This window comes from Canis aureus, chromosome 25 (assembly GCF_053574225.1).
Source record: "Canis aureus isolate CA01 chromosome 25, VMU_Caureus_v.1.0, whole genome shotgun sequence".
NCBI lineage: Eukaryota > Metazoa > Chordata > Mammalia > Carnivora > Canidae > Canis > Canis aureus.
In genome coordinates this window covers 30,077,553-30,098,091 of record NC_135635.1, presented here as the reverse complement: position 1 = coordinate 30,098,091, position 20,539 = coordinate 30,077,553, and the positions used below count along the sequence as shown (strand labels likewise).

Genomic DNA, 20,539 nt, shown 5'->3' with positions numbered 1-20,539 from the left:
TATTATACCTAATAACTTTGCCTGACCCAAGATCATGAAGATATCCTAAATTTTATGCTAAAAGTTGAATAATTTTAGGTTTTTACATTTAGATCTATGAGTTAATCTTTATAAGTGCTGTAAATTAATAACATAAATTCATACTTTTGCATATATTTATCCAAATGTACAAGCACTATTTGTTGAAAAGATTGTCTTTTCCCATGGAGTCATCTTGGTATCCTTGTAAAATACCAACCAATCATAAACGTAAGGGTTTATTTTATTACACTGAGACCTTTGATTCTGTTTCATTGGCCATTTGTCTATCATTACCTTTGTACCACATTGTCTTGATTACTGTAGCTCTATAAAATATTTGAAATCAGGATGTATAGTCCTCCAAATTTTGTCTTATTGGCAATTGATTTGGCTATTTTAGATACTTTGGCATGTCCAAATAAGTTTTAGAATTATCTTACCAATTTCTGTCAATGGCCTGCTGGAATTATGATAGGGATTGCATTGGGAATCTATAAATCAATTTGAGAGAAATTATCATCTTATAAATATTGAGTCTTCTAATCCATAAAATGTGTTATCTCTCCTTTTGTTTAAATGTTCTTTGATATCCTTCAATAATATACGGAGCTGTCGGTGTATAAATATTGAACTTTTTTTTTTTTTTAATTTTTATTTATTTATGATAGTCACACACAGAGAGAGAGAGAGAGGCAGAGACACAGGCAGAAGGAGAAGCAGGCTCCATGCACCGGGAGCCCGACGTGGGATTCGATCCCGGGTCTCCAGGATCGCGCCCTGGGCCAAAGGCAGGCGCCAAACCGCTCCGCCACCCAGGGATCCCAATATTGAACTTATTTTGTTAAGTTCAGTGCTTTGTTAAATTTAATATGATATTCCTAAATATTTCATTTTTTGTCATTCTGAAAGAGTATTATTTTCTTAACTTCATTTTCATAGAGCCCATTGGTAGTATACAGAAGTGCAATTGATTTTTATTTATTGATCTTGCATCTTACTACACTGATGAACTAGTTTATTAGTTATAGTAGTTGTGCATATCTTTTTTCTACATAGAGAATCATATAGTGAATAGATGCAGATTTTATTCTTTCATTCCATCATGGATTTCTTTTATTTCCTTTTCTTTTTAGACTATAGTGACTTGAGCATCCAGTACAATGGTAAAGAGAAGAGATTCATTTACTTTTCCATCTTAGAGGTAAAGATCACCTCTGTATGATGCTAGCTATAGGTTTTGAGAGACTCTTGACTTGAAAAAAATTCTCCTTTCTTAATTTATTGTTAATCTTTTAGCATAAATGAGTCTGGATTTGTCAAATCCTTTTTCTACATCTACTATAAAAGAAATAAATTATTAAGAATCTGGGAACTTTTGGGGCGCCTTGGTGGCTCAGTTGTTTGAGCGTCTGGCTCTTTCAGCTCAGGTCATGATCTCAGGGTGGCCCGATAGAGCCACATGTTGAGCTCTACACTGGGTGTGGAGCCTGCTTAAGATTCTGTCTCTCTCTCTCTCTCTCTCTCTCTCTCTCTTCTTCTTCTTCTTCTTCCTCTCCCCCCTCACTCTCTCAAATAAATAAATCTTTTAAAGAAATCTAGAAACTTTCTGTATACACAAGAGATTTATTGGTGAAGAATTATAAAAAGTTTGGGAATTAATTTGAAAAATTAAAGCCATATGTTTGCATGATTTGGTTAGGCATTGATTCTAAGTTTCCAGTCTTATCAGAAAAGATAGAAGAGTTTTTTTATCCTTCTTATTACATTTATATTTGTATTAGGATTCCTAGGATTACTTAAAATTAAAGCCCAAACCAGTGATTTATTAATAAAAAGTCATAGTTCTCTCCAACTATGCTAACAATGAGTGGAATCATTTTTATGTCATTTCTTACGATGCCAGATAGACATTGAGGAACTTATTTATAGCATGATGATTTAAAAATGTTTAGTTTCTATTTAAAAATTCTAGAATATAGCAGTATTATCTTAATTGTATTCATCCATATGGCTATGATTTTATGATAATACTGGATTTCTATGTATGATAGTGACCTTTTTTGTTTTTAAAGAAGTGTATTGGCATAATTGTGAATAGCTGTGAAGAAAAAATGAGTGAAAAAGGTACTTTTTGTAAGGGAGTTGGTGATGGATATGGGAAAATTTTTGACGATGATACAACAAGAAATCTAGTATTGGGAAGCAATGTCTTAGTGTAAAAAATTGAATGGTGATGGTAGTCTTAAAGATTAATAACTAATAGTAAGTTTCAATGATATTGAGGAAATACAGGATAAAAAAATTGATGAGTCTAAATGAAACTAGGGTAAGGTTAAAGAATAGTATAAAGATAAAGGCTAATTCACACACAGAGATACACTAAATGAAAGCATATTATTCTTTAATTAATAATATAACTTGGATATTTTTCTGTGTTCAATATATAAAACTGGGTCTTTGTTTCCCCCTTTACACTTCAGAGGCAGATTGTTGAGTTAATTACATCTTTAGTTCATGGCATGATAACTTCATCAGTTTTCAAGCCTTTTGCATTTTTAAATATTTTCCCTATATCTTCAGTTTCACAGAATCACTAACACTCCCCAAATAACATTTATTCTAATATATTTTAAATATACACTTGGATATGTATATGTATATAAAGTGAAATAAATAGCTTTATGTTTTAGATGTATTTGTGCTTGTTTAGTTTACAAAATTGTATTTGTTGTAGGTCTTATGCTACCTAGTTTCTTTTTCATGCAAAAACTGAGTTTTTAAGATCAACTCTTAGCACTTCTAAATGCTTTGTCATATTTCCCTTTTTCTCAAAAAGCTGAAATATGGTTAAGGTCTTTGCACAAGTCATAGTCTCCACCTTCAATCAGTTTTCCCTTAAAGATGCTAGAGAACATAAAGACGCTGAAGTAGTGTCTCAATGCCATTTAACTAATTAACTATAAATTACTCTGAAAATTATGCACTTTAAAATTCTAAGTTTTAATCCAAAATTGATCCAAACATTGTCTGTCCTACTTAGGTAATGTGAATGAATTTCTTTGATAATATCAGTTCCTATATAATTTACCAATGAAAATTATACTTTTTAATTGAATACTTTTGTTATGTACTTGGACTTGGAAGACTTCTGGTGCAAGTGCAGAAACATTTCTGAGGGCAGCCCAGGTGGCTCAGTGGTTTAGTGCCACCTTCAGCCCAGGGCCTGATCCTGGAGACCCACCCAGGATCAAGTCCCACATCAGGCTCCCTGAATGAGCCTGCTTCTCCCTCTGCTTGTGTCTCTGCCTCTCTCTCTCTTTCTCTCTCTCTGTCTCTCATGAATAAATAAATAAAATCTTAAAAAAAAAAATAAACATTTCTGAGTGCCTGTCTCCATGTGCTATTTTTTTTCTTTGAAGTCAATTAGTTTATAAAAACCACAGTGTCTTAGTGCAAATTGTATTTGCATTCAAGAAAAATATTCAATGCACATAATTTAAAATGGTGTTTTAAAACAATTAAAGTAATAACATAAAGGCCAGTGTAGCCAGTAAACTTTTTCTTATAGTCTATTTTCTTATTTATACACACTTGTATATTACTTATTTGACAATTTAGCATAGAAAGCCTGTTTGGATTTTTATTATCATTACTAGATTTTTATTAACTTGACTTTTATTAATGCTTCATATAAGAAAATTATTTACATAGTATAACTTTTTTTGTTTCTTACTTAGTCACTGCCTTGAGTCTAGACTTTAGAGCATAAGTCACACTCTAAGCCTACTTCAACTTGGTCTAGTGCATTGATCCCCCTTCAAATGTTCATACTGGGAGAGCCATCTAACCTCTCTATGTGCTAATTTTCCTATTTAGAAAATATGGGCAGCAATAATATGCTCTTCAGAAGACTTCAAAGAGGTTATAACAATGTCCAAGACATAGTATGAGCATAGCAAAGTAATAATTATTGTATTAAATGATGAAAAGTATCTAAACAAGCACTTAAAATATGCAAATAAGCCAACACTATGTTTATTTTTCTTTATCATTTTACATTGAATAGGAGAGAGTATGATCAACGAAGACTAGAACCTCTCCCAATTTAACTTCTACCTCACTGACATTTAAAACCTCTGCATTCATCTAATTCCTAGTTTCTTACTGGAACTTTTAACCACTTTGGATTTTTCTTTTTAAAGCATATATAGGAGCTCTTTCCATTACTTTTAAATTCTAAACTATTTTCCATTCATTATATAACCTAAAGATTTATGTTACTGTGTGTTAAATAACAAGATTAAGAATGGTCACTTGAAGTTATCCCAGATACAGAAATAATAAATCTAAATATTACAGTTATGATTTATAATTAATACCCCACCACTGTAACTTCTATTTTTCATTAACATTTTACCCTTTATTTGTAAACTGGACATTCCTCTGATAAGAATATTATTCCAGATTTAATAGGGGATGAAATTTGTAAAGAAACTTGATATGCCAAAGAACAAATTACACTAATATGTGTCCACAACGTCATGTAGACCAGACATAAAAGCCTACAACCTCTGCTGTTTCTGTTAAATGCAAGAGGCTGTGACCATATGTGTAATTATGTAGGATTGCCTCAGAAACATTCCCTAGCATCAATATGAGTGACAGTCTGCAACACTTATCTCAAAGCTGTCATTACCTGAAAGAGGCATTTTTCCTCATCAGAACCTGGTAGCTACATATAACAGGAGTTTCCAAGCAAAGATTTTTATATCTGTTAAAATTATTTAAAACATTTTAACAGAATTTCTAATGCATGTACTTGATTGACCACAGTTATGTCACCCCATGCCTAGGACTCAAATGAGTCAAACTGTGTTACTGGAATTGAACAGAAATTCAAAAAGCCTATATATTCTCTCTTTTTCTTCTGGTAGTTCATTGGTTCTACTTCTAGCTATGGTTGGCGACCTGTTCCACACCAATCTTCCCATAGCATTTCCACTGAGAATAATAAAATTTACTAAATTAAATGTGTGTATATGTATACATATGATTATATATTATCTATATTTACACTATAATTATATATGCAATATATTATATAAAATATATGCTACATTATATATATATTTGCAAATATACTGATATAGTGCAAATAAGTGTATATGCAAATATGTATGTATGTGCATATGTATGTATGTTTGAGATTTACATATATATATTTAAAGGCATCAGAGAGAGCTATCTGGGTGGCAACGACTGCAGGCCAAGATAAAATTATAGAAATAAAGGAAGAAGCCCAATAGAGAGCCATACATTGGCACCACAATTTCTGTAATGGTTTGTTTTTTCTATTTTTTGTGGGTTTTTGTTTTTGTTTTTGCTGATTTCAAATTTGTAGTCAAGAGATTGAGAAGAAAAAAAAAGAGAGATTGAGAAGATTTTGACAGTTTCATGAGGATAGAGATACAAAAATTGAAGCCCAGGATTCACCAAGGAGTGAGGTCCTGATGAAGTCTATGGACTTGAGGATGGGATTCTGAGGGGTTACCTTGAATGAACAAGATAAACAGGGCTTAGACTTGTCCTTGCAAGGACTAAAGCCAGTTTTCATATCAGCTCAATATCCGACTAAGTAAAGGTGATATGCTTCCAATTTAGCCTAATGCCAAAATTAAAACTTGATCTGTCAAAGAAGATAGTATAATCCAGAGCTTTATATTTTCCCTAAATATTTTCATTCTCAAAGGCCACCATTCAATTAAAAAATCAACCAGGTGTATACAAAACTAAGAGTAAAAAAAAACAACAGATCAAAGACTTTTTTTTTAAAGACTTTTAAGTAAAAATGTGCTTACTGTGTTCAGTACAATGCAGAAGTTTTGCAAATAATTCAAAACCATAAAAAATGGAAATTTTATGAAAAATACAATAACTAAAATTCAGAACTCTGTGAATAGGTTTAATAGCCATTAAAGACAATGGAAGAGAGAATTAGAACAAAATATTCAGTTTGAAGCATGAAGGGATAAAAGAATGTATAATACAAAAAAGAATGCAAAAGACATACTTTGTGAAGAGATCTAAAATCGTATATGTCAGAAGGAAAGTAAAGAGAAAAACATAAGAATAAAGAGATAAGGCCCCAAATTTTGCAAAATTATGAGATACATCAAACACAGATTCATGAAACTCTAAGAACCCGCAGAACACCACATGAAGGCACCAAATACAAAACTAGTATTTAAAAAGCAGCATAGTGGTGTGCCTGGGTGGCTCAGTAGGTTCAGTGTCCACCTTCGGCTCAAGTCATGATCCCAGAGTCCTGGATGGAACCCCACCTTGGCCTCTGCTCAGCAGGGAGCCTGCTTCTCCCTCTTCCTCTACCTGCTTCTCCATCTGCTTCTGCTCTCTCTCTGTTAAATAAATAAATAAATAAATAAATAAATAAATAAATAAATAAATAAAATAAAATATTTAAAAAACAAACAAACAAATGAATAGTGGCATAGAGATGATTTTGAAAGCAGTCAAGGAAAAGGGAGTCTATTGGCTTTCTATTAGCAACAATAATAATAGCTGAGTTCTCAAAAGATACAATTAAACCAAAGAACACCAGAATTCTGTCTGAAAAATGCTAGGGAAAACAAATGCCAGTGTATAATTCTGTACCAAACAAAATGTTCTTGACAATGAAGGAAAAAATAAATATGTTTCCAGGGAAAAAAATATGTTATTTAGGGCATTTCCCCCACACACACCTTGCCTGGCTAAAATATGCTGCATATTAAATACAGATCAAAACTAGCATATGTGTTTCTGGTGGTCAGAAAATATAAAAATAGTTATTCACTGGAAAACTGAAAAAAAAAAAAAGCTCTAATTTTCAAGCTTGAAGCATATCACAGAACAGGGCTATCAAACATATGCTATGGTTGAGTCTGCATCCTCTAAGTCTCTGATTCAGCATTAAATATTTTCCCTCTCTACCCATCTAGGGCCTACTATTTCAGATTAAAGTTCCATTAGTAAAGGATCAGTTGCATTTTTCTCCAGTTCTCCACCCTCGTCCTTATATAACCATATTATGCTTTGCTAGCTAGTTTGGAATACTTAAAGGATGAGAGGGGGGAAAAAAAGGAAAAACGGTAAGAGCAAAGTAAAAGTTGTCTTACTTGGATGGTGCCCTGTAAGCGGTCTGTTTCTCTGAACCTGGCAGAAGTTTAAATCTGATTCTTCTTTTGCAAAGATTCTCTTATAGGTTCTCTAAGATTTGGTGATACCCTGTCCTCTGATGATCCCTTTTGCAAGATGATTCCTTTATCATCCCCTAGGATTTCTCTTCCAGTGTTTTCTAAGTATTTCTGTCCTCTGAGTAGTCTTTTTAAAATGAATCCAAGATGATTCTTAATCAACACTCCCTTTCATGTGGCCCACATCTGGTGCCTGGGAATAGTTGCATCCTTATTCCAGCAAATTAAGAGTGTAGTTCCATACTACTGTACAGGTAATCTCTTGACTCCACCACTATCAGAGATAATCTCTTGTTTCTAAATTTCTCAGGCAAGCGGCAGACCCTAGTATACCATGTGTTCTAAACACAGGGTAGGATACTTCCTGGAAGCATCACATTCCATCAGCCTGGGTGAAAGTTTCTCACAGATCACTTTTCTTAAAGGATATCCTCCTCACACACAAACACAAAATTATTTTTTGTCTATATTCTGACCCCTTTTTTAGTCCTTAATATGGTTGAGTGTTTCAAGTGTTGTGAAATTTCATGTGAAAATTGGAAAATGTATATTTTACTACTCAGTTGAGAACTTAACTGTCTTGTTTCCATGTCTATGGATTTCCATGTCCTATTTTCATTGGCTTTTTCTCTATATTTTTGAATGGTTGAATGAAAACGTATTTTAATTTTGAAACAAGAGTTTCTGAACACTTGCTTTCTATATTAAATGTAAATAATTTAGTATATTTAAATTCTTCCACCATGCAATATAATCAAAACAAATACATTTAACTACAGGAAGATGCTTATTTTAAGACTTAGGAGACAGAGATTTATGGTTTTTAACTTCACTTAAGTCCAAAATAAATAGTATTCCTATTTCAAATTAAGAGTCAAGAAATAGTGATTTTCACTATTTTCACTATTTTCACTGGAAAGAAAAATAGAGTCCCAGGTCCCATCAATGATCACAGAAAATTCGTCAGAGAATTTACTTGAGAGACAAAGGAAGAAGAAGTTGGCAAAGTAAAATAGTCCAGATAGGTATCCCAAGTTGTGATGCTTACCCAAAGTAAGGCTATTTGGAATTTTGTCTATCATTACTGTCAAGTAATTGTGACATAGCTTCTCCAGTAAAGTGTAGCTTTGAGTACAGTAAACCTATTTTACACATCAGTGCGTTAAAGAGCATACCTCTATAAAATATGATCATCATGGTTGTCATCATATCAGTGAAAAAATGTGGAGAAAGCCATAAAGGAAAGTTTACTGAGCATATCATAAGGGGGAAAGGGGAAAACCTTTCATAAACTGAAGGCATATACTAGAGCAACAAATTCAAGCCTTACCTTGTGATCATTTCATGAACTCACCTTACACAATTCTGTTCACACCAACCAACTTGAAGGAAACAAATGAACCTCATAAGAATTCCTTGCAATTTTGAGGTGTATCTACTAACATTCATAACTGTAAGAGTTTTGTAATCTGGGTAATCCTGAGTGGCTGATAAAATAATGATCTATACATTTCTTGCATTTACTCTTAAAAGCTAGAAATTGAGTGTCCCTACAGTATATACCCACTGAAGTTTGTACTTTTAGAATATGATTCCCTTTTCTTCTGAATCCTCTACTTCCACCAACATTTCTCTGAAGGAATGAGAGGTATATGAAACATTTGACATTAAGAAGGTTCCCTTGTAATTTTCAGGTCATATGCATTGTCTTCAGTGTGTATTATGAATTTATTTCAAATGGGTAAAGGTACTTTGCATAATGACACAAAGCTTTTAAACCAGATGGTCTTGTGTATAAGGCATTGTTCTATTTTTTGAAAGCTTAGCTCTGTCTTAGTTACACAAAATGCAAGATTTAGAAGCATGTAAACCAATAATAGTTATTCAATCTAAGCTGTAATGGTAGCTTACTATGGGCACTGGAGGTTGAGATGGGATATTGTATTTGCATATATACAGTATATGGAAAACTGTTCTACCATTTTATGGAGCAGCAATCATATTTAGTTTAATGTCTTTTAAGTCCCATAAAAAGATATTAGGAAATTTTGCTATTTGGATGGTGAGCAATCAAAGCTGTGGTGTTAACTCATCATAACACTACTAGTTTGACTCTTCAGGCTTCATTAAATAGGGGATATAAATATGCCAGATCAACCCAATGAAATTAGAAAGCTCCTATTTCAGGGTTTAAAGTAGGCTGAATGAGCTTGGTACCTTTTTTATATTTGTGATTAGACACTGCACTTGCTTACCTTGTGATTGCATGACCATTTCAACAAGAATCAAGATTAACATATATCAGTAATACTCAACTTTATACTATGACTCTTTTGAGGATATTGTAAAATAGGGATGTCCCAAATTTTTTCCTTCACCAATCTCGTCATCCTTTTTTTCTTGTGCACCTAACACAAGCCCAAAATGAACTGTTCTGTGCCTACTCAAGTAATAATATTTCAGAGCTACACTATGGCAACACTGTGGGGAATTTCAAAACAGCCTAGAAATAATACTAGGACAAATCATCTAATTCTCATTATCTATATTTTGCTGACTGAATATTTGGAATTTTTAAGTTCTGTCTCTTCCACCTCTCTTGGAACTTGCTAAATTGGTTTCAAAATGAGAAATCGTGGTCAACAACAAAAATCAAAATATTTAAATGATTTAAAGTCCATAAACAAAGTAAATTGTCTTTTATAATTTTTAATGGACTTAAATAACATGTAAAATGCTGGGAACAATAATGTTACCTAAATGGACTATATTTCTATTGTATTCTGGAGACTATATATAATTTTTAATTTTCTATATCTACTTATGATAGGGAAAATCAAAACTAACTTTGGAATTATAATTCTTCCTTATTTAAAAATTTTTTTTCCTCTATATATAGTGAATTGAGAGTGTTGTCTTACCTTGTCCTAACAGAGAAGTTTCTCAACGCCAACCGTATGACTTACACATGACCCTTGTGTATTTAAAACTAAAAGCATTAGGACTTCCTGTTTGTCATAGGCATATGTGGAACAATTTGAAGGAGATAGGTGAACATGAAAGGCAAATCCTTATTCATTGCTGAGGACATGGAATGGTATATATGTTGTCCCTGCATCCAAAATTTAAATCTACGCATAAAAAAGGTAAACATAAATGCAAATAAGCTTATAGTTGCAATACCATATATTATCTCACATTAACATTTACTGCTATAATTTTTATTAAGATGTTCAATTTTAAGTTAAAGTATCTTGGCAGCCTAGCCTAGAAACCTATTCAAAATTTATAAAATCATTCAATGAAAAAAAGTGTACTCTAAGTAATAAATTTATAAATGTCCATTTAAAGATGATTCATTTACAGATTGGTGATATTCTGAAACTGATTCAACAAATGGGCATTGTAATCTTGAGTGATCTCAGTGAATTGTTTTTATACCCTTACAATATTTCCAGTCATTTACGAGTCCACTGACAAGGTATATGCTAAGGGTATTGATCAATGTCATTGAACAATAGCTAATTGGTAGATTTTTAAAAAAATATTCCTGGTTCTCTACAAATATTTTGAGCTCGTTTCAAATTAACTATAAGAATATGGACACTAAGTTAAAAAAACCTTAAACTTCCTACTTGCTTTGTATAAAACTAATAATTAAAATTTATGAATAAAAATGCAGGTTAATTTAATTCACTGAAAAATTTTAATAATTCATGTATTATTTTAAATTGTGATATAAATTTCTCAGAATCAAAAATTCACTTTGAGCTTGCATGTTTTAGATTAAGATTTGCTTTCTAATTGCTGCTTCATTTTTTCAATTAAAACATTTCAGTATAAATGATTCAAAGTTGTATACAGTTATTGAGAACTGAAAATAGACAATTATACTACTATAATTTAACATCAAGTTGGACTTTTTACCAGAAGTAATCTGGTAAAAAGATATTTTATTGATTTCCTATAAGATAAATATAGGTAAGTATAGCTAAAGAATATTGTCACCTCTTTATTCATTATATAGGGAGTTCAAAACCAGATATTGGTGGAAAATAGGTCTCACCCTTATTTGCTTACTAGGTAACATTGTTAGTAGACTCTTTTCACAGCTCAGATCCATTATGTCCTGGAATGTCAATTGAAAGTTGTTTGCTTGGTTTCCAGTAGAGAGTTACTTATTGTGTATCTGTCTGCACTATTCTCATTGTGAGTGACAATCACAGACTATTCTGCTGAATATCACCCCTGTCATTGTTGGCGTTTGCTACTTGACGATTTTGTCTTTTTTTCACCTTACTCTTTACAAGTGGTTAGAAAAATGGAGTAATTCATCAGAAAAAATACAAAGTTAACTCAGCTTTCAAAACTCTGCCTGCTGTCATTTTCTATAGTTAAGATTTTTACCTGAAGCATTGAATGTCTCACCCTGACATCAGACTGTGGTAATTAATCATTAAATAGTGATTGAGGCGGTGGACCCCAGAAAGTATCTCCATACACTAGCATATGCTGGAGCCAGCTGCAAGCTAGTGCTTAGAGAGAAGCAGCACAGAGGAGAACAGCGCCTGACAGTTCCCTGCTGTGAAGTCCAAGTACAGTGCGCTTCTCACTAAGGGCCAAAAGCAGAACGCTTGCTTGCGTTGACCTTCATTACCTGACACTGTTTAAAAAATAAAATGTCAGTGTTAATGTACTGGAAGTTTAGACATTTAATCACATTTTAATGAGTATACCAGTATTTTTCGAGCTATAACATTTATTATTTTTCTTAATTCTTTTTTCCCTTAACAACAACAAGTCACTTTAGTCACATATATCTGATCTTATAAAGAGAAAATTTTATATTGGCTACTCAATAGAAAACCAAATAAGACAAATCTAATGTATTTAATTTTTTTTAAAAATTAAGGAATAACTAGAGGGCAACGTGCATGTTGTCTTCAAATATTTAAAGGGCTATTGTGTAGAAATAAAAGTAAATCTGTTGGCTCTTTCTCCACAGGTAATTAATAGAACTCATGAATGCAAGTTATTCAAAGATGTATTTGAAATGAACTTAAAGTAAAATTTCCTAACAGAATTATCTAATAATGCCACAGCCTCTGTCATGAAGCAGTGAGCTTCCAATCACATATGGGGACTCACAATTGATAGCAACTTAGTTAGGATGAGGTAGGAATCCCTAGAATGAGTGGGATGATCACATGATCCTGTCAAGAATTTCCAATTCAAATTTATAAGCTTGAATACAAATCAATAAAATATCTAAAGGATTACATACTAATACCCATCATTGCTTTAGATATTTTATTGATTTGTACAGTTTTAAGATATATCCAGAATAAAAAAATCATCCTCTCTTGCTTAGTGAATATAGAGGATAACAGCTGTTTGCAATAGAGATTTATTCTATTTGTTCTGAAATAAAAATAAAACTATTTTTGAATTAGATAAATTTGATATATTGTATTTATTCTTATAGTATACATATATAACTGACATTCGAGGTTTTCCTTTGAACACAATCCCAACAGAGATTGATTTATTGATTATCAAATTTACCCAATTTTTTAAAAGATTTTATTTATTCATGAGAGACAGAGACAGAGAGAGAGAGAGAGAGAGAGAGGCAGAGACACAGGTAGAGGGAGAAGCAGGCTCCACATAGGGAGCCTGATGTGGGACTCGATCCCCAGTCTCCAGGATCACGCCCTGGGCTGAAGGCGGCACTAAAATGTTGAGCCACCCAGGCTGCCCAAATTTACCAAATTTATACCTGGAGAAAACTTACTTTTTTTTTTTCCTGGAGAAAACTTTCTAATTAAGTTGTTTTTTTTTTGTTTTTGTTTTTTTTTTTTTTTTTTGTAATTTGAGTAATATTTTTAAAAATAGAAATATAAATCCTAAGCTAGGAAAGGCTACAAAAGTGCATGATTCAGAACTTCTGTCTTTAGATATTATTATTTTATTCCTATTACACAAATGAAAAACCCACATATTAGAATGGCTAATTAACAATACCCAACATAATGGATAGAATGTCAAGATGTAGAACTGAATTTGACCATGACAAATTTCTCACAGACTATAGTTTGGGGATTTTCCTACTATTTTAGCTATTGTCATGTAGAGATTAGGCTTTACTCTTCTCAGATGAGAGCACATACGCAGATGAGGGATGAATTTAATAGATTAAAAAATAATAAAAAAGAGGGATCCCTGGGTGGTGCAGCGGTTTAGCGCCTGCCTTTGGCCCAGGGCGCGATCCTGGAGACCCGGGATCAAATCCCACGTCAGGCTCCCGGTGCATGGAGCCTGCTTCTCCCTCTGCCTGTGTCTCTGCCTCTCTCTCTCTCTCTCTCTGTGTGACTATCATAAATAAATGAAAAAAAAAAAAAAAAAAAAAAAAGAAAAAAATAATAAAAAAGAAAGAAAGAATTTTATTATGTTAAATTAGAAAGAAAAATCGTGGTTTATTCCTTTCTGTTTCATGTAGAAATTGTTGGTTTTGTTTCTTTGTTTACTTCATATTATGCCAGAAATGTTTATAAAGTGAAAAAATAAATTAATATATTTTACAATTCTCTGTACATGAGCAGCAGTGTTTCTCCCATGGATGACATTACTTGACATTTATTGATTTTTTTTTTTTTTTAGATTTATTTATTTTAGTGATAGACCACACACATACTACATGCGCAAGTTGGGGGAGTGGCAGAAGGAAAGAATTTCAAGCAGACTCTCTGCTGAACTTAGAGCCCTACATGGGGCTCAGTCTGAGGACTCATGAGATCACGCCCTGAGCTGAAACCAAGAGTCAAAGTCTTAACCAACTGAGCCACCCAGGAGCCCTAGTACTTTTCATTAGTGTGTGCATGCATTTGGTATATCATACTTACATGTGGGAGTGTAATCCTTTCAAGCAAGGACTGACAGATGGATTAAGCAAAGGGGATATTTGAAATTCTTTGAGTTGCTGAAATTTGGTGGTTTTCCTTTCCATTCAATGGAATGAAAACTCAATTCAAGGGAAGTTCACAAATGGAAATTATCTGATAAGATATAAACACAAGCTTTTCACCAATTAAAGGCTCTAGTCATGATAACTTTTATAAGTTTTTTTTCTTTTTATTAAGGATTTAAGTATATTAATTCACTATGCACGATTTAGGTCTCCCTCCTGTTTGAGATCCTAGTGCTGGGTGTCTCCTACTTGTGCTTTTTAAAATAACAGCTGCTTATTTGAGGATGAGGTTAGTTTAGTAGTTAGTTCCTCATGTCTGTCTTTATAACTTCTACCCCTCTCTGTGGGCAAGAATCTCCAGTTTCCTTGTGATTTTCCTCCACAATTCTATATTAATGCCCAACACCTAAGAACAACAACAAAATGGAGTATTCTAAAGACAGATTTCCTAGTACAAACTTGTCTTAAAATTTTTCTCAAATTGATCCAGATTTACATTTCATTTTTATGTATTTAATTTTAGATTACTTTTTTGGTCATAGAACCTTGAAATATGAATATTTTCTTGACAGCATATTGGAAAAAATCTCCTAAATTAGTGATAAGCACTAATATATATTTTTCATGAGGGATTCATGCTTTGTCAAGATTAAGAGTGGTAAAATTATTTGATTTAGGACTGAAACACCTGTATTATCTTGCCATTCTAAACACATTTTCCTTAAAGTTAGAGTTGTAGTAGCAATATTTATTTTCTTAGAATTGTTTGGTGGGTTTTTTTTTGGGGGGGGGTTATTTATAACATACAGTTAAAAGTATACATGGATATAGAGGTAAAAAAAAAACAATTGTCAGAAGTTCTTTTCTTTTAGAAAATGCAGGTTGAATGAAATTGAGCTAATTTCAATTAAATTTGGAGGATCATTTATTAATTAGTGTTATAAATGAGGCAATATACGGAGGAGAAACACAGTTGGCATCTTCTTCCTATACTAACTCATTTGGCAAACTCTTGAAACATTTATAGAAAATGTACCTTTTACAAACATTGACTAACACACATGGCCTAAAGTGGGCTTATGCCACTAGTAGACAAGCACCAATACAAGCCCTTTGAGTGACATAAATTTAAGTAAATACCAATTTTTTTATTTCTAATGGAATGAAATCAAGCTACTTGAGAGATACTGTACATCTATCTAACTTGATTTCATGTGAAGAACAGCTTCTTGGAAAACACTGTATGTCTTTTGCAGTATAAATGTGAAGCAATCAAAATCACTTTTAATTAAAGCTCTTTTTCAGTTCACTAAGGAATACTGAGAGAATGCCAAACTATATTAATGTACTCCATTATGACTTTGACTATATTTTACAACTTGAAAAATTTTCATTTTTATGGTGCCATCAGCCTGCTACTTAATAGAAAATGTTTTATTGACATTTATGTTCTTTACCTAATGATGTGTATTTAAATGATGGCTGCCATCTTCATTAGAAGTGACTCTTGAAAGAGTAATAAGAGAATAAGGAAACCTGTCTCATTGTAATTGTAAAACTGAGAATATAACATTGGGCTAGATATTTTACCAATTTGGCTACAGGGCTTAATTAAAAATAACATGGAGCTCCAACATATGATTGTTTTTATTGTAATTTGTCATCTTTATACTATACATATTGTTTAAAACAAATGTACTAATGAATTATTCTAAATGTTATTTTTTTATCCAAACCTTTACTGCTGTCATTGGACATCAGAAAAATATCAAACTTGGAATAGTAGAATCCATAACAAAGATACATACACCAACATGCCCAGTGTTGATGAGCATAAACAAGTGGAGTTATTTAGACTCAACATTGATAGTCACAAAAATTCAGATCCTTCAAACAACTGGTTAATTGGAATTTTTATTTGCACTAATCAAGGTAGTAAGAAAGTTATTTATTCCAATCACCATTTTGTTCTGTGTCAACTTAGAATATGTGAATTTTTTTGCTCTTAAATATTATTCAGCACCACTTTGTTACATAAAAATTTGTTAGCAAAGTTTCCATTATCCAGAATAAAGAAACTGACAAATAAACATATTAAACATAATGAAAGATATTATATTATTCAAATTTTATGTCTAAATCTGGCAATATTGTATAGGCTAACATATTTTCTAGTGAAAAATATTATACTCTTTCACTGAAAATACTGACTTATGTATTTAAAATATACTGACAAGGAAACAAATAATATTTACTTCTAAAAACTGACCACACATATACTTTCATTTTATCTTATTGAAGAAATTTATTAGCTTTACCAGCAAAATTCCAAATTGGAATTTACATTATCTCTTCAAATACAATCATGATGTTATTTTTCTTTTCTGGACCATATATCTCCCTTAAATATAATGCCACTATTGCATTAATATATTGCTTTGTAATTATTTGTTTTCTTGTTTTTTTTGTGTGTTTGTTTGTTTGTTTGTTTTGTTTTTGTTTTTGTTTTTTGTTTTTTGGGGGTGTCAGTCAGCTTCAAGATGGCCTCAGTGGTCCTCACCTCCTGTGTAGTTCATTCCCTTATTGAATCATGGTAATTCTTGTGTGACAAAATGAATAAAAAGTAAATGATACCATTTGATTTCCTAGGCCGGTTCATAAAAGCCAAAGCAGCTTCTGTATTGTTTTCTTGAATTCCTTGCTATGGAAGAAACCAACTGTCATGAGGAAACATAAGCAGCCCAGTAGAGAAGTCTAAGTGGAGAGAAACCAAAGTTCCCAGACAGTAGCCATCACCAATTCTTCAGCCTTGGGAGTGGGCCTTGTTAGTTACCTTTGCCAACATCTGAGTGACCTTATGACTGCCCTCCATGTCAAAGCACTTAGTGAGGTCCACTCCTGATTTCTAAAGCACAGAAATCTTGACATATAATACATGAATATTGCTATTTTAAATCATCATATTTTTAGAGTTAAACAATTATAGATAACTAATGCAATGTCTTACTCCTTATAGTAAGTTTCTTGGATATATGATTATTTTTCTTCCATCTATGTAGCCATACTTAGCACAATGCTTGTCACAAAGGGGAAGCTCAATTCATGTTGGCTGATTTTAAATGAACAAATTTAAATATGATCCTTCTGTTGATGTCATTGTTTGAGAAGAGCTTAAACACATGAACAGCTATTATTCAAATATTATAAGAATGAAGAGCTCAACTTGGCCAAAAACACAATATATTATTTTAGACAAATATAATATTAAATAACTGGATGCAGCAGGGCAATTAATCTAGTCACTCTGAATAAACCTGGCTAATATCCCAGCAATCTAACTGGGATAGAAAGGTTTACTCAAAATTAGATATTTCCTAAGAGTCATCTCAAATCTTTAAATGGCCATAGAATTTAACTTTGTAATACCTATGCTTTAACTTCTTCAGGTTCAAACGTTTTCCTATATTCTATAACACAGTTGTGGATAGATCTCAGCTTTCCAGGCACAATAACAGAAACAAAACTATACCCACCCAGTCCAAGAAAGAAAAACAAACAAACAAACAAACAAACAAACAAAAATTCTGCTAAGATCACTTTAGTTCTGTCCAATGCAGTACTTGAAGATGCAAAATCAAATTCTAGGCTTTCACCTCAGAGCTAAGGCTCGAATTAATTTTGCCCAGCTGTCAACTCTTTGTCTGCATCATTAGATCCTCAGAAAACTGGACTGAATTAATTTCACTGGCCAACACCACCTCTTCATTAATTGTAGTTTTGAATATTTTATTGTCTTTTACTGAGAAACATTATAAGAATTAGTGATATGTAGAATATTTCTGTATTATAAATATTTTTGGATAGAGAAGTTTATTGAAGTATCTCAATTTATTAGAATTGACTATAGAGGGACTCCTGGTCAGCACAGTGATTGAGCATCTGCCTTAGGCTCAGGATGTGCTCTTGGGGTCCTGGGATCAAGTCCCATGTCAGGGTCCCCATGGGGAGTTTGCTTCTACCTCTGCCTATGTCTTTGCCTCTTTCATGCATAAATAAATAAAATCTTTTAAAAAATTGTTAAAATAAACAGAATCGACTATAGAGATGGACAATTCATTATGGAACAAAGGAAAAACAAACAAAAGAATTTTGCTAGGTTTGGGATCCCTGGGTGGCTCAGTGGTTGAGCGTCTGCCTTCTGCTCAGGGTGTGATCTGGAGTCCCACATCAGACTCCCTACATGGAGCCTGCTTCTTCCTTTGTCTGTGTCTCTGCCTCTCTTTGTGTCTCTAATGAATAAATAAATAAAATCTTAAAAAAAAAAAAGAATTTTGTTAGGTTTAGGTAGAAACAAGATTTGAAAAAACAAACAAAAGAAAGAAAAAGAAAAAAAGAAAAAAAGACAAGTGAACCAGGACCAGGATTAGACTCAGCATCTGAACATTATTATAGGAACTTTTTGAAAAGCTTTTATTAGTAAACTAATGAAAAATAAATGAGATTTAATACCAGAATACCTACTCTATCACATATCTTTTTATCAATTATTTAAATTACACAAAAAATTCATCTCTAATGTTGCTTGGCTCTCAAAAGATCATTTTGTTGTCTTTCTTAATGCTCATGTTATAAAATGATTTTCAATATCTTTAAAAAGAGATCCTTGCACTTCAGTGAACTCTAGTAACTTATGTCACTGTCCTGAGGCTCTAGCAAGAACAAGCCCAGATTAGATATAGACATAATCAATGGTGAAACATGGAACAACCTATTTGAGTCAACTTTACATAAATATGCCATTGATTTGCAGATTTACTAATTGCAGTTTCTCATCTTGAACATGTCTGAGGCCTTTTTTACAAATTAAATTTGGTCTGTTTGATACAATAATTTGATTATTTCAAGATTGATATAAATAGGAATAAAGTAATAAAGTAATGGTTTCTGTGAAGGAGCAATTTACTTAACATCTATACAGTAAGAAAGACCTCAAGGGCAATGCTATAAAAGCAGAACAACTCACCCAATTCATCCTATTGACTATAAGTACCTGTGGTCATGGTAAGGCAGAGAACAAAAATAAAAATAAAGAGAATATTATACCAAGAAATAATTAAATTTGAAAAAAAAAAGAAAAGCAGATTCAGAACATAATCCACGTTCAGAATATTTCCTAACTCTCTAAAACCAGCTTTTAGCTTTGCTATTTTCAAAGATGCCATCATCTTCCTTGCCTTTTTTCAGCCATCATAAAGAATGATAAATTGTCTGAAAGGTGTTCTTTGAAATTAAATATACATGAAATCCTTTCTTTTGGTCTTTATTGTTCAGGTGACAATATACAAACTCACCAGTAAACAACTCAGCCAATTAAAGAATTAACTCATATCTCTGAAACGTTTTCCTAATCAAATTTGTTTTGATTTAAAAAGAATAATCTTTCCTGTTTGTAGTGTCTTATTCCTTGGAATAAATATATTCCTAAAGCCATGTGTGTGTGTGTATTTCCTTTCTCACTCACTGTTTTTATTTTTAGGAGTTTTTTCTGTTTCTCATTTTCTTGGTCGGGGATATAGCTGAAATGCATTACTTGATATCTTTGATGATTTCTTTGTGAAAGCTACAACTTGTCAGCTCTAATTAGCTTTGTCAGCTACCCTCAACTTCAATGCTATGTTTATTTATTTTATAATTATTGTGTTTATTTTTTTTATTTAGTATCTGTCATTTTCCTATTATAATGTCAAATACGTGAGGCAAGAAGTCTTGTTCCAAAGCTTACCACAGTGTCACCCTCACAGTAGGAGTTTAAGAAATATTTGTGGAGTAAATGAATTCATTAATAGACAGTTAAGTTGACAAAAAAAACAATTTAAAATATATAGCAGTACAATGATTAATGGTAGAGTATTGGCAATACTAATAATTTTTAGGATGGCTGACATTGGTAGAAGCCATTGTGTACAATGTTTGATATTTACAATCTTACCTAACTGTTCATCAGAAACTCAGCTCATATCAAGACTACAAAGTTATTCTCAGGCACTAACCTAATTTTGGGTAGTCTCAGCCTGGAAGCATGTCCTGTTAGTCTTTTCATCTAATTTAAACCTTTCCCTAGGAAAAGGGAGTAGAAGTAACACATCAACAGTAAATGTAACTGATTGGGATGTCCTTGTTTTATTTATTTTCCAGGTTTATAGTAGATAATTTTCAGATGAAAATTAGCATCTGATCTCATTTTTTTTAAATGAAGAACTGAGGACTCAGAGGTCCGTAAAAGAACAAGTAGCCATAC

General features: G+C 32.4%; 1 long non-coding RNA gene across 5 annotated transcripts in view; it reads left to right on the top strand.

The window, feature by feature from the left end:
• The window catches only part of LOC144297649 (uncharacterized), a 185,876-nt gene that overhangs the window by 40,158 nt on the left and 125,179 nt on the right, over positions 1 to 20,539 (top strand). For 2 of the 5 annotated variants that reach the window (XR_013364605.1, XR_013364602.1), the window contains one exon: positions 1,155 to 1,310. The exons of the other annotated variants lie outside the window; for them this stretch is intronic. This is a non-coding gene — a long non-coding RNA (uncharacterized LOC144297649). Of the gene's footprint in view, positions 1 to 1,154; positions 1,311 to 20,539 lie in introns of those variants that run through there. 5 annotated transcript variants of the gene reach the window in all.